Raw genomic sequence first — 13,977 nt, 5'->3', positions numbered from 1 at the left:
GCTGGAGGGAGCGGCACACGCCCTGGTATGGAGTGGACCACGCGCAGCGCTAGAGCGTCTGCGAACGAAGACGCGAGGCAATGCAAGGGCCCGCCGACATCGTCCGATGCGAGACTGCTGCATATCCTCTCCAGCTCCTTATTTATCAGCTCCTTGTCCCCTTTGGCGAACGCGGTGGTGTGGGAATATAGAAGTGTGATAAGGTCTATCGCGCGTTGCTCGTACTGATTCTGTGGTGCAGGTGCCGTCGGGGATGCTGTAGTAGGCGCCGTTGCCGACCTCACCTTCGGCACGAGTAATGTCGTACTACCATTGATGTTGGAGTGTATGAATGTCCTGTTGAGTCCGTTCCAAGATCCACTGACCACGCTGTCTTTAGTGGTGTGTGCAGTAATACACTAGTGTGCCCTTTTGGCGTTTAACGGATGCTAGGAATAAATTATTTATTTGAAAAAAAAATTACTTAAAGTTAGGCAATGGGGATAAGGTGATTTAGGATAATCTTTTATTTCTTCGGTTTGAAAATACTAGTCATCATCCATGGGTTGGACTGGTTAGCAATAAAAAAGGAACATATACATGTAATTAAAGTGTAAATGACATGTTCAAAAAAAGTGTAAATAACATTGGTGTTACTAATGTTTCTTAATAAGAATAGAGAAAGTAACACTTTCTACATATTGTTATACAAAGTTATGATTGTTTCTACTATCTTAACAATAGGAAGTGTCTTAAAGAGGTCTCAGAGTTGTCCTAAACACATGGGCTAAAGGAAATTTTATCCATTTACTTGCACTTTGTTCCACTAAACCAAAGGGATGGATACTGCCACAAAAAATAATTTTATATTCTTCTATCATATTAAGTTGGAAGATAGTCGGGAAGTCGTCGTGCTAAGGCCCTATAGGAAGAGGTTGTGATTTCTTCTCGCATGTGTACGTTTGTCCTTGCGAGAAAGCAGAGAGAGAGGAGATAGGGAGAACGGGGGTAGAGAGAGGGGCAGAGACAGAGGTCAAACATTATGTGGTTATTGATTTGCTATCATACTAGTACCTCGTACTTTCAACTTCTGCTTGTGGCATAAGATCAAGCATGAACTAGGAGTATGGTAAAAAGAACAACTCAAAATATTTTGAATGTTTCAAAGATAACCAAAACGTCTTGAATGTTACAAAAATAACAAAAATGTCTTGAACATTTTCCAACTTCTGCTTCTGGCATAAGAAGTTCAGGCAACCAACTAAAAGCGCATTCATCAAATGCATGAAATTCTTGCAATGAATTGAGAAATCTGCAGATATCACATGTCCCAATATCTGGCGATCATCATCACACCACACGCCATGTCGAGACAGAGAACATTGGGATATCGCCTTAGTGGATGAAAAGGCACACGTCCTTCTCACTGGAAACCCGTACGCCCTGCTGTAGCCAGTCACTGTCTGCCCCAGCATCACCATTTGCGTCACTGCGTCTACGCTCATTGACGTAGATGCGAGTCCGGCGGGCTTCATCCGCTCCGCCCACTTCACCATCCGCTCGTGGGCGCTGAGCGCAACCACACGCAACGATACCCCTGATCTCTTGCACGAACAGCCACCTTTCCACATTCGACCGCTCCATTTCCGACCCGCATGCAGGTAAGCTCTCCTCCTGGGCATCAAACAGGGCCCGTAGTAGTTGAGCATGTTGTCAAACCGGCCCATGAACTCGCCATTGTGGTCGGCTTCCTGCTCCTTCACCACCATGAGCTTTGGCGATAGCTCCGCTGCGTCGCGGAGGAGCGCGTCAGCCCTCGTCATGGTAGCATGGGCCCACACTTTGCCTTTCATGTCGGGAGGACGAGCAGCCACTACTACCAACTCGGCAACGAGCAGACGGTGGAGCTAAAGGTTGGAGACAATGACCAGTGCTTCGCCGCTCCTGACACCGAGGGGCTCGATGCTAAGCAGCTGATTGATGTGAAGTTTTACCGGGTGGAACTGGAAGACGATGTGCAGGCTCTCAGTATCCCGGGCATGGAGCGCACAGGTGACGGACTTGAACTCGTCCTCCTCATTGACAATGGTCAGACAGAGTATTTGGTCATGTGCGCCCGCTCCTGGACGCTTTACAAAGAGACGGAGGAGCATAAGCCCCTGGGCGGCATCAGCGCTGCGCTGATCGACGACGTGGAGCACGACATTCCTCTCCATCCGAGCTGCATCAATGATGGCATAGCTCGCCCTGGTTCCGGTGAGGCAGAGGAACGGGCACATCTTGGCGAAGTGGCGGCGCACTGTGTCGGCCGCCGGTGCGGGGGTAGTCTTGTGCAGCTGGAGGGCACGGTACACGCCCTGGCATGGGTGGACCACATGCAGCGCTAGAGCATCGGCGAACAAAGATGCGAGGCAGTGCAGGGGCCCGCCGACGTCGTCCGATGCGAGACTGCTGCATATCCTCTCCAGCCCCTTCTTTATCAGCTCCTTGTCCCCTTCGGCGAACGCGGTGGTGCAGGATTATAGAAGTGTGATAAGGTCTATCGCGCTGCTCGTACTGATTCTGTGGTGCAGGTGCCGTCGGGATGTTATAGTAGTCGCCGCTGCCGACCTCATCTCGGGCACGAGTAATGTCGTACTACCATTGATGCTGGAGTGTATGAATGTCCTGTTGAGTCCGTTTCCGAGATCCACCGACCACGCTGTCCATAGAGGTGTGTTCGCTGATACACTAGTGTGCCCGTTCGACGTTTAACGGATGCAAGGAATAAATTCTTGATTTGACAAAACAAATTTTACTTAAAGTTAGGCAACGGGGGATAAGGTGATTTAGGATAATCATATATTTCTTCGGTTTGAAAATACTAGTCATCACCCATGGGTCGGACCGGTTAGCAATAAAGAAAGGAACATACGCATCGAATTAAAGTGTAAATGACATGTTCAAAAAAAGTGTAAATAACATTGTTGTTACAAATGTTTCTTAATAAGAATAGAAAAAGTAACACTTTCTACATATTATTATACAAAGTCATGATTGTTTCTACTACTTATCCATAGGAAGTGTCTTGAAGAGGTCTCAGAGGAGTTTGGCTTTTATTTGTTTGTGCTAAACAGTTGGGATAAAGGAAATTTTATCCATTTACTTGCACTTTGTTCCTCTAAACCAAAGGGATGGATACTGCCACAAAAAATAATTTTATATTCTTCTATCATACTAAGTTGGAAGATAGCCGGGAAGTCGTCGTGCTAAGGCCCCGTAGGAAGAGGTTATGATTTCTTCTTGCATGGGTACGTTTGTCCTTGTGAGAATGCAGAGAGAGAGGAGAGAGATGGGAGAGAGGGAGAGATAGGGAGAAGGGGGTAGAGAGAGAGGTTAAACATTCTGTGGTAATTGATTTGCTATCATACTAGTACCTCGTACTTTCAAGTTCTGCTTGTGGCATAAGATGAAACAACAACTAGGAGTATGGTAAAAAAAGAACAACTCAAAATGTCTTGAATGTTTTAAAGATAACCAAAACGTCTTGAATGTTACAAAAATAAGAAAAATGTCTTCAAAATTTTCCAACTTCTGCTTCTGGCATAAGAGTTCAGTCGATCAACTAAAAGTACATTCATCAAATGCATGAAGTTATTGCAATGAAATGAGAAATCTGCAGATATCACATGTCACAATATCAGGCGATCCTCGTCACACCGCATGCCAGGTCGAGACAGAGAAGATCTGGATGCCGCGTCAGTGGATGTAAAAGTACACGTCCTTCTCACTTGAAACCCTGTACGCCCTGCTGCAGCCGGTCACCATCTGCCCCAGCATCACCGTCTGCGCCACTGCGTCTGCACTCATTGTCGTAGACGCGAGTCCGACGGCCTTCATCTGCTCCGCCCACTTCACCATCCGCTCGTGGGCGTTGCACGCCATCACAGGCAACGATATCCCTGATCTCCTGCAGGAACAAGCACCGTTCCACATCCGATCGCTCCATTGCCGACCCGCGTGCAGGTAAGCTCTCCTCCAGGGCATCAAACAGGGCCCCATGTAGTTGAGCATGTTGTTGAACCAGCCCATGAACTCGCCATTGTGGTTGGCCTCCTGCTCGTTCACCACCATGAGCTTCGGCGATAGCTCCGCTACGTCGCGGAGGAGCGCGTCATCCCTCGTCATGGTAGCATGGGCCCGCACTTTGCCTTTCCTGTCAGGAGGACGAGCAGCCACTACTACAAGCTCGTCAGCGAGCAGATGGTGGAGCTGTAGGGTGAAGACGATGACCAGCGCTTCGCCGCTCCTGACACCGAGGGGCTCGACGCTGAGCAGCTGATTGATGTGGAGTTTCACCGGGTGGAACTGGAAGCCGATATGCAGGCTCTCGGCTTCCCGGGCGAGGAGCGCACCGGTGACAGACAGGAACTCGTCCTCCTCGTTGACAATGGTCAAACGGAGGATTTCGTCATGTGCGCCCGCTCCTGGATGCTTGGCAAAGAGGTGGAGGAGGATAAGCCACTGGGTGGCGTCAGCGCTGCCGAGATCGACGACGTGGAGCACGACATTCCTCTCCGTCCGAGCTGCATCGATGATGGCATAGTTTGTCATGGTTCCGGCGAGGCTGTGGAACGGGCACATGTCAGCGAAGTTGCGGCGCACCGCGGCGGCCACCGGTGCGGGGGTAGTCTTGTGCAGCTGGAGGTCGCGGCACATGCGCTGGCATGGGTGGACCACACGCAGCGCTAGAGCATTAGCGAACGAAGACACGTGGCAGTGCAGGGGCCCGCCTACGTCGTCCGATGCGAGACTGCTGCATATCCCCTTTGGTGAACGCGGTGGTGCAAGAATAAAGAAGTGTGATAAGGTCTATCGCACGCTGCTCGTACTGATTCTACGGTGCAGGTGCCGCCGGGGATGTTGTAGTAGGCGCCGCTGCCGACCTCACCTCCGACACGAGTAATGGCGTACTACCATTGATGCTGGAGTATATGAATGTCCTGTTGAGTCCGTTTCCAAGATCCACCGACCACGTTGTCCTTAGAGGTGTGTGCACTGATACACTAGTGTGCCCTTTTGACGTTTAACAGATGCTAGTAATAAATTCTTTATTTGACAAAAAAAAATTCTTAAAGTTAGGCAATGTGGGATAAGGTGATTTAGGATAATCATATATTTCTTCGGTTTGAAAGTACTAGTCATCACCCATGGGTCAGACCGGTTAGCAATAAAAAAAGGGACATATACATTTAATTAAAGTGTAAATGACATGTTCAAAAAAAGTGTAAATAACATTGGTGTTAGTAATGTTTCTTAATAAGAATAGAGAAAGTAGCACTTTCTACATATTATTATATAAAGTTATGATTGTTTCTACTATCTTATCAATAGGAAGTGTCTTAAAGAGTTCACAGAGGAGTATAGCTTTCATTTGTTTGTCCTAAACAGTTGGGATAAAGGAAATTTTATCCATTTACTTGCACTTTGTTCCTCTAAACCAAAGGGATGGATACTGCCACAAAAAACAATTTTATATTCTTCTATCATACTAAGTTGGAAGATAGCCGGGAAGTCGTCGTGCTAAGGCCCCCCATAGGAAGAGGTTATGATTTCTTCTCGCATGTGTACGTTTGTCCTTGTGAGAATGCAGAGAGAGAGGAGAGGGAGGGGAGAGAGGGAGAGATAGGGAGAAGGGGGGTAGAGAGAGAGGCAGTGAGAGAGGTCAAACATTTTGTGGTAATTGATTTGCTACCATACTAGTACCTCGTATATTCAACTTCTGCTTGTGGCATAAGATGAAATAACAACTTGGAGTATGGTAAAAAACTCAAAATGTTTGAAGATTTCAAAAGATAACCAAAATGTCTTGAATGTTACAAAAATAACAAAAATGTCTTGAACATTTTCCCACTTCTGCTTCTGGCATAAGAAGTTCAGGCAATCAACTAAAAGCGCATTCATCAAATGCATGAAATTATTGCAATGAATTGAGAAATCTGCAGATATCACATGTCATAATATCTGGTGATCCTCGTCACACCGCATGCCAGGTCGAGATAGAGAACATCGGGATGTCGCGTCAGTGGATGAAAAAGCACATGTCCTTCTCACTGGAAACCATGTACGCCTTGCTGCAGCCGGTCACCATCTGCCCCAGCATCACCGTTTGTGCCACTGTGTTGCGCTCATCGCCGTAGACGCGAGTCCGGCGGCCTTCATCCGCTCCGCCCACTTCACCATTCGCTCGTGGGCGCTATGCGCCATCACAGGCAACGATATCCCTGATCTCTTGCACGAATAGGCACCTTTCCACGTCCGACCGCTCCATTGCCGACCAGCATGTAGGTAAGCTCTCCTCCAGGGCATCAAACAGGGGCCCGTAGTAGTTGATCACGTTGTCAAACCGGCCCATGAACTCGCCATTGTGGTCGGCCTCCTGCTCCTTCACCACCATGAGCTTCGGCGATAGCTCCGCTACGTCGCGAACGAGCGCGTCAGCCCTCGTCATGGTAGCATGGGCCCGCTATTAGCTCCTTGTCCCCTTTGGTGAACGGGGTGGCACAGGAATATATAAGTGTGATAAGGTCTATCGCGTGCTACTCATACTGATTCTGCGGTGCAGGTGCCGTCGGGGATGCTGTAGTAGGCACCGCTGCCGAACTCACCTCCGGCACGAGTAATGGCGTACTACCATTGATGCTGAACTATAGAAATGTCCCGTTGAGTCCGTTTCCGGGATCCACCGACCATGCTATCCTTAGAGGTATGTTCACTGATACACTAGTGTGCCCGTTTGACGTTTGACGGATGCTAGGAATAAATTCTTGATTCGACAAAAAAATTTACTTAAAGTTAGGTAATGGGGGATAAGGTGATTTAGGATAATCATATATTTCTACGGTTTAAAAATACTAGTCATCAACCCATGAGTCGGACGGGTTAGCCATAAAAAATGGAACATATACATCTAATTAAAGTACCAATTGTCACTGACCATAATTGTCTTTGCTGATTCTTATAATCTTCGGACAGAGAATTATGATCCTTATAATTCGGTTTTTATGCACATGAGGTGATTGTGGTATTGCTTAATCAGGTTTTGTTTGGCAAGCTCTTGTTGATGCAATCAGCCGTCATCACTGATCCTTATCCACGGCTGATGGCTCTGCTCCAAATTAGCATACTGTAGTTTTGTCTATGTGCCCATGTTCAGCAAAAAAAAATAACCAGTAGAAGGAAACGAATAGTTTATCGTAGCCATTCATTTTATTTTATTTTTGAGTTAGATCATTTTCATTCCTTTTATTTGAAGATTATGTTTGAAGATCATGCTAGGATTATGCTTCAGAAGTGCAGGAACGTCGCCTCCAACGGCACCTGCCACCACAGCACCTGCAGCTCTGCGCGCACCTGCAACGGCAGGTAAGCATTTTGCAAGAGGTTTCTCCGGTCGTGTGAACTTTTTTTTTTTTTTTGCAATATGCATGTTGTAGTGCTCACTTGTTTAAACAAATACATGCATTGTGCATTTACAATACCGTAATAAAAGGAGAGAGAAATTGACTGAAGTTTTTCATTAAATGAGTCGACATATTGATAGCATTACATAAAAATATCACTTATACATATATATGAGTGTTCCCCGTTGCAACGCACGGGCATTTGCCTAGTACTGTATACATGATGACTCGATCATAAACAACTGTTAGTCAGTCAAAGAATAATGCGGTGGACTGAGAAACTTTATCCCTTGCGAAAATCAACTTGCATGTTAATTCAAGAAAAAAAACACAGTTGCACTCACAAATGAGTGATGTGGGACTTGTAGTCAGAATGGGAGCAACTGAAGAAACTTAAGAAGCCCACCTTCTTAAAACATGGCTGAAGTAGTCGATAAAATGTTCTCCATTAACAGGTGAATCAAATAATTGCATGAACCGCTTAACAAAAGGGTCATTATGTGGAATAAGTTACATGTGGCCAATTAATGTGTAAATAACATGGCAGGCTAACAACCTTCTTAAAAGAACCAACACATACATCATGCACATATGACATCAGATATACTTTACTGATTTTAGACCCACAAACATTTATATATTTCTCTGGCAATAGGAATATAAATTGAGATCCATCGAGAGAGGAATCATGCATTTTGATGCCTATAGAAGTTGAGCCTCAAGTCAGATCTGCAAGATCAGACTTATCTTTACTGTGGTTAGTTATTTCACCACACTTCACAGTTATTGATTCTTTTTTCCTCTTAGAAGGGAAATTTGGTAATTATAAATATTGAGCCTATAAATGAACACATTTAACAGTAATCTTAATGCCATACTATTGTTTTCTCACAAATAAAAAAGGAGCTAATTTTTCTATTTATACACCTAGAATATATACAGTTGACAGTCTCTCCTTTTAGTGAAATCGAATAAAACCAAAATAGTTATCAGTTGATAGTCTCATCGGCAATTTAAATTGAACATGATTGTGGATAATTACTCTAGTTATTTTATTCATGAAGAGGAATTACTATTATTGGAATATTTATGGAGGTGGTCACAGTTATTGATTCTTTTTTTGCTTTTAGAAGGGATTTTTTTTTATAATTGTATTTATTGGTCCTATACATGAACGCATGTGAGCCTAATAGTAATGCCATACTACTGTTTTCACACAAATAGAAAAGGAACTAATTTTTCTGCTTATACACCTAGAAAGCTTATACGTAAAAAAAGCTACCATGCATCTTTGTGGATGTTAATTTTATTCTGCACTCCTCGCAATATCAAGATGCCAAAAAAAGTTCCGAACTGTGGCGAGTAGTAATAACTTGGGAAATGTGAGACCTCATTCTTGGTAGTATATATTTAAAACTCCAGGAAAGTTAACGTAAATAACAGCAGGACTAAGACTTAACCAAATATTCTAAAATGAGCACACCAACTTCTACTCGAACAAGGAAAATCACCTACAATAATCGTTACCCTCTTATTGTTCTTACCTATATTTGGCATGAACTAGCTACTCCCTCTGTCCGAAAATACTTGTCATCAAAATGGACAAAAATAGATGTATCTAGAACTAAAATACATCTAGATACATCCCCTTTTATTCATTTTGATGACAAGTATTTCCGGACGGAGGGAGTACTATATAGAACAACGATGGAACTGACCGTGTTATTGTGTGAACATTAGCCTCTGGAATGTCGATGCACATACAAATTAAAGCATTCTGAAGTCTTTTGTTTTTCTCCATGTAACTCATGAATTAAGAGCAGCAGCGTTCATAATCAACACATTTACTTGGCATTTAGCACGCTTGCTGACCTTATCACCTAATAATGATGCATTTTTACTAATGACTGAACACAAATCTCTCCCTTGAAAATTCACAACGCCGGTGCAACATCAAGGAATTCATGGTGCATGCACAGATTATCCCCACGTTGAAGTTGCTTTTGCCACTACAACATATAGCAGATGCCTCTTGAACAATCCCTACAGGGCACCAAGAAACACTGAAAGCTACAAGCAAATAATATATATTGTAATTAATCTCCTGAAGTAGAGATTCAGTTCTGGACCTGGAAAATAAAAAGATTTCTTTGAAGTGGTCTGGTTCTTGGTAGTGATGTTTTTTGCGATGTTGTATGTCGGGCAATGGTGGGTGACGGTGTCCTGGAATAGGGGGTCCCGGCCTAGCCGGTCTAGTCCATGGGCCGGATTAACAGCCCGTTGATGAGGAAGGACTCCATAGGCCTCTAACATGTGGCGTGAGCATATCAGGCTTCACCAAGGACTTGGCGTATACTCCAAGTATATTTATTAGGTTTGGCATGTGACCCCTAGATGGCAACCAACCATGTGTAACCCTTGATACCCCCAGTGCCCATATAAACCGGAGGGTTTAGTCCATAGAGACACATTGATCATCATCACTATTACCCTTAGGGTTTTAGTCCACAACTTATGATCTTGAGGTAGATCAACTCTATACTTTGATACACCCACAATATAAGCAAGAACATGACGTAGGGTTTTACCTCCTCAACAGGGCCCGAACCTGGGTAAAAACACTATGTCCCTTGTCTCCTGTTACCCATCGATCTGATCTCATAGGTCGGGCCCCCCTACCCGAGGTCTAATGGTTTTCACACCGACGTTGGTGCTTTCACTGAGAGTTCGCTGTGTGATCACCTTCGAGCGATGTTTTCGCCATTTGGCAATCTGAGTCCCCTCGGCACCTCTGGTGAGCACTCGTTGTGTGATAATCTTTTTTGTTTGCTTCTTTTATCCACTTTCTAGGTGAGCACTTGCTGCGAGTGGGTACTCACCCTCGAGCAAATTAATGACGCTAGAAACGCAGCAGGATGTGGGGGGATTCCAATTCAAAGCCTACACCTGAGTGGGATGCCGCACCAGAGGGCGTCGGTATCGGCTATGGCGCAGGGTCCGGGCACAGTTGGGGTGCCTAGGGAGGAAATGAGTAGGGCATGCCACCTCAGTAGCCCTATGACTATGGTGAGGTTATGTGCCTAGGAACGAGTTCCAGGAGTTGGTGGAGCGTATTGGAGGCATCTAGATGAACGTCCAGCAGGCTATTGCTGACGTGAACCTACTCTCTCAGAACATGCAGACCTTCACCTCACTGGTCTATCCTGGCAGCCCGCCGGTGTGGCTGAGCGCACGCCGTGGCCACGATGACGAGGACATGGACTAGATTATGCTAGGCAAGAGCCTAAGCTTGGGGGAAGCTCATTTCCCTAGTCACCATGCATGCATATTTTGTTTATTTCCTTTTTTATGTTTTCATGTTTACTTTCAGTTTTGCATAATAAAAGTTAGAGAAAATTTTGGTTTTGTTGCTTGGAATTCTCTTCATTGGTGTTTTTTATGAGCCCACAGGTTTGAATGTTGCTAAAAATTGGAAATGAGAAGAACAAAATGGAGAAGTGACTTGAGAAAAAGAACCAGCTAGCGCGAGAAGGTATAATATTTGCATACTCACTTCAATTTTAATTAAGTTAGTACTTTTATTTGGTTGGTTGCACTTAAGTTTCATTCGCCGCATTAGTTGAATATCATTAGTTATAATTCCCCTTTCTGAATCTTGCTAGTGAAACTTTGATGAGAAGCATGGGTTTGATTCTAAAAGAAGAAAACTCAGTGAAAAAAAAGTTTTCTTTAGAAACTTATGGCCTCGGATTTTTCAAAGAGAACTAAAACTCAAGATACTCAACTCCATAGAAATGGATTTGATTGACTAGATGATATCAACTAATAGATTTGTTCATAAGAACGAATATCTAAGGTGATCGAGGTTATGCCAACGCCTGTCCGCCATTTAAAATAATGGCGCTTCAGCTTCTCGTTGGTTCCATGTCTCGTCACTATATGCTGCTTTATGCATGTAAATGTGACTCTTTCACCGACCTCGAGCTTATGCTGAGATTATCCAGCTTTCTCTTGAATGGTGTGTGTGTGTGTGGTAAAAACCAAACACTGGTCATTGAGCTCAAAAGGAACAAACTTTTGGTCCATAGTGTATAAATTTAAGCCGCAAGCGGATACCCAATTGCATCCATCACTTCTTGGCATGGCCCGTTCACCAAAGATTGAAGTTCCGATGAACAATGATTGAAGGAAGTACTTGAATGTCATGATTAGGAAGTACTAGCTAGTGGGTGTCCATAATATACTTGATTACTATGTTTTCTTCTAGCCAAAACCTTTGTTTGCATTTGTGTCTTGAAAAAGCTCCGAAAAATTTTATTCTCTTAAGAAAATATTTTTCACTTGCTCCACGCCTAATTAACTATGAAAGGTTTAACTTGACAATTATAACTAATGATATGAAATATACATGGCTAGACAATGAGCTTAAGTGCAACCATTCAAATGCGAGTATTCTCTTAATAAAATTGAGGTTTTGTGAGAATCTACATGTTAGATCTTCACGAGCCGGTAAAACTTCTTTCCACTCAATTGTCAATCTCCCTTTCATTCTTTTGGTTTCTTAGTTGCTCGAGGATGAGTAATATTTAAGCTAGTTGGGGGTGAACACCTGGAGTTGGGGGAGAACACCTGGTTCATGACCTCAAGGTGTTCACCCCCAACTAGCTTCGTTAGATAAAAATAATACTGACTCGTCCGCTCAGTAAACGGTTGATCAGTGTTGACCGTCTGACAGTCAACTTTCAACAAAGATAAAAAAATGGTTCACGGGTTTGATGAATGTTCGCAATTCAAAAAAGTTCATGGAATGTTGTGAATAAATGCACGGATTTGAAAAAAAGATCATCGATAATGAAGAAGTTCATGAATTTGAAAAAACAAAGTTCATCAATTTTGTAAAATAAATTCATGGATTTGAAAAACAGTTCATTGATTTTATAAGAAGTGCACTAATTTTTTTCAGAAGTAAATATTTTAGAAAAAAAAGTGTAAAAAATTGAAAAAATATTCATTGACCATGAGAAAATATCATCTTTTTTTAATAAAAGTTCACCAAGTTGAAAAAAAGTTCACAGATTTTGAAAAAATACCGTAGTAATTGAATTTTGAAAAAGGTCAAGGATTCAAAAAAATTTACGAATTTGAAAAGTTCAAGGATTTTGTAAAAAAAGTTCACAATTCTGAAAAAACAATTGAATTAAAAAATGGTTCACGCAATTTAAAAAATAAAAGAAAAACCATCCACCCTAAATTAGGATTTGGTGAACAGAAAAGAAAAAACAAGGAAAAGGGAGTAAGTAAACACATCAAGTGTGGTGTCCCAGGTGCTTACTTCAGATTATCCGGAACAAGGAGATCGTGGCTTCGAATAACCTGGCACCTGCCTTTTTTTTTGCGGGTTAACAGAGAAAGAAAAAAGCTGAACAGGTCAGCCCAGCTTGAGGCCTTATTTGGTACTAATGTATTTTAGATAATTGGTGGGGTTTATCTCAGTCAAACCCCTAAATCTTCATATATCCCAAAACACCATTTGGTTCTAGTGTATTTGACATGTTTCATCCCCACAAATCTCCAAACTCTAGTGCATTTTTCTCAATACCCAATACACTACTCTTACCTAGTGGATTGGGGATAAATGGGGATTTGAAGGGATTGGGTGAAGGTTGGGGTTTCACCAAATCCCTGTGGGGATTATCCCCACCAATCACCTCAAAAACCGTAGTACCAAACAAAGCCTGAGGGGGAAAGGGTATATGCACCGGTTTGCTGAAAACAAACTAACAACACCGATCACGCGATATGTATCGCATTAAGCGATGCATGTCAGTACCCGGAAGTCTCGTCTCAACGACGCCCTTGCGAAATTATTCGGCCGGCCCATATAGTTTCATGCATGTTTGATCAGTTTTTTCTACTTTTGAAAAAAAATTCCCAAATAATTTTATTTCAAACTTCAAATTAAATTAAAAAACACGAAATTTGGAAAATGCTAACTCGATTAAAAAAGGAGCTAGCATTTTTTTTAAATGTCCATAGCATAAACGAATCTTTGTGACATTTAAAAATGTTCACACGTTTCAAACAAATAAACGTGACATTTAAAAAAATTATAGTGTATATCAAAGTTAGTGTAATTGAAACTAAAAATTCACACCAATCGAAAAAATGTACAATCTTTATGTAACATTTCTAAATAATTTTTATATAATTTAAGTTTTGTAACACTAAAAAAAAGTAATTTTTTTAGAAAATGTTATATAGAATGTAAAAAAAATGTGTATTTTGTTTTTGAGTTATGCTTGCGTATTTTAAAAAATGTTCCATACCATTGGAAAAATGTTATCAACATGTATTTGAAAATAGTTTTACCGATGTTAAAAAAATTCAAAGTAGGTATTTCAAAAAAAAAATCACGTATTTAAGAAACTAGGTTTCGGATCCACGCCGAAAACAGCCGGTATTTGACTTGGAAATCGCATAGGGGCAGCGGATCCGTGCCGGAGACGGCCGATATCTAATCAGGACAGCGTGCAGGGGAACCATATCCACACAGGGG

The sequence above is a fragment of the Triticum aestivum genome, chromosome 2B (assembly GCF_018294505.1).
Source record: "Triticum aestivum cultivar Chinese Spring chromosome 2B, IWGSC CS RefSeq v2.1, whole genome shotgun sequence".
In the NCBI taxonomy this organism is placed as follows: domain Eukaryota; kingdom Viridiplantae; phylum Streptophyta; class Magnoliopsida; order Poales; family Poaceae; genus Triticum; species Triticum aestivum.
Note: the sequence above shows the minus strand (reverse complement) of the source record.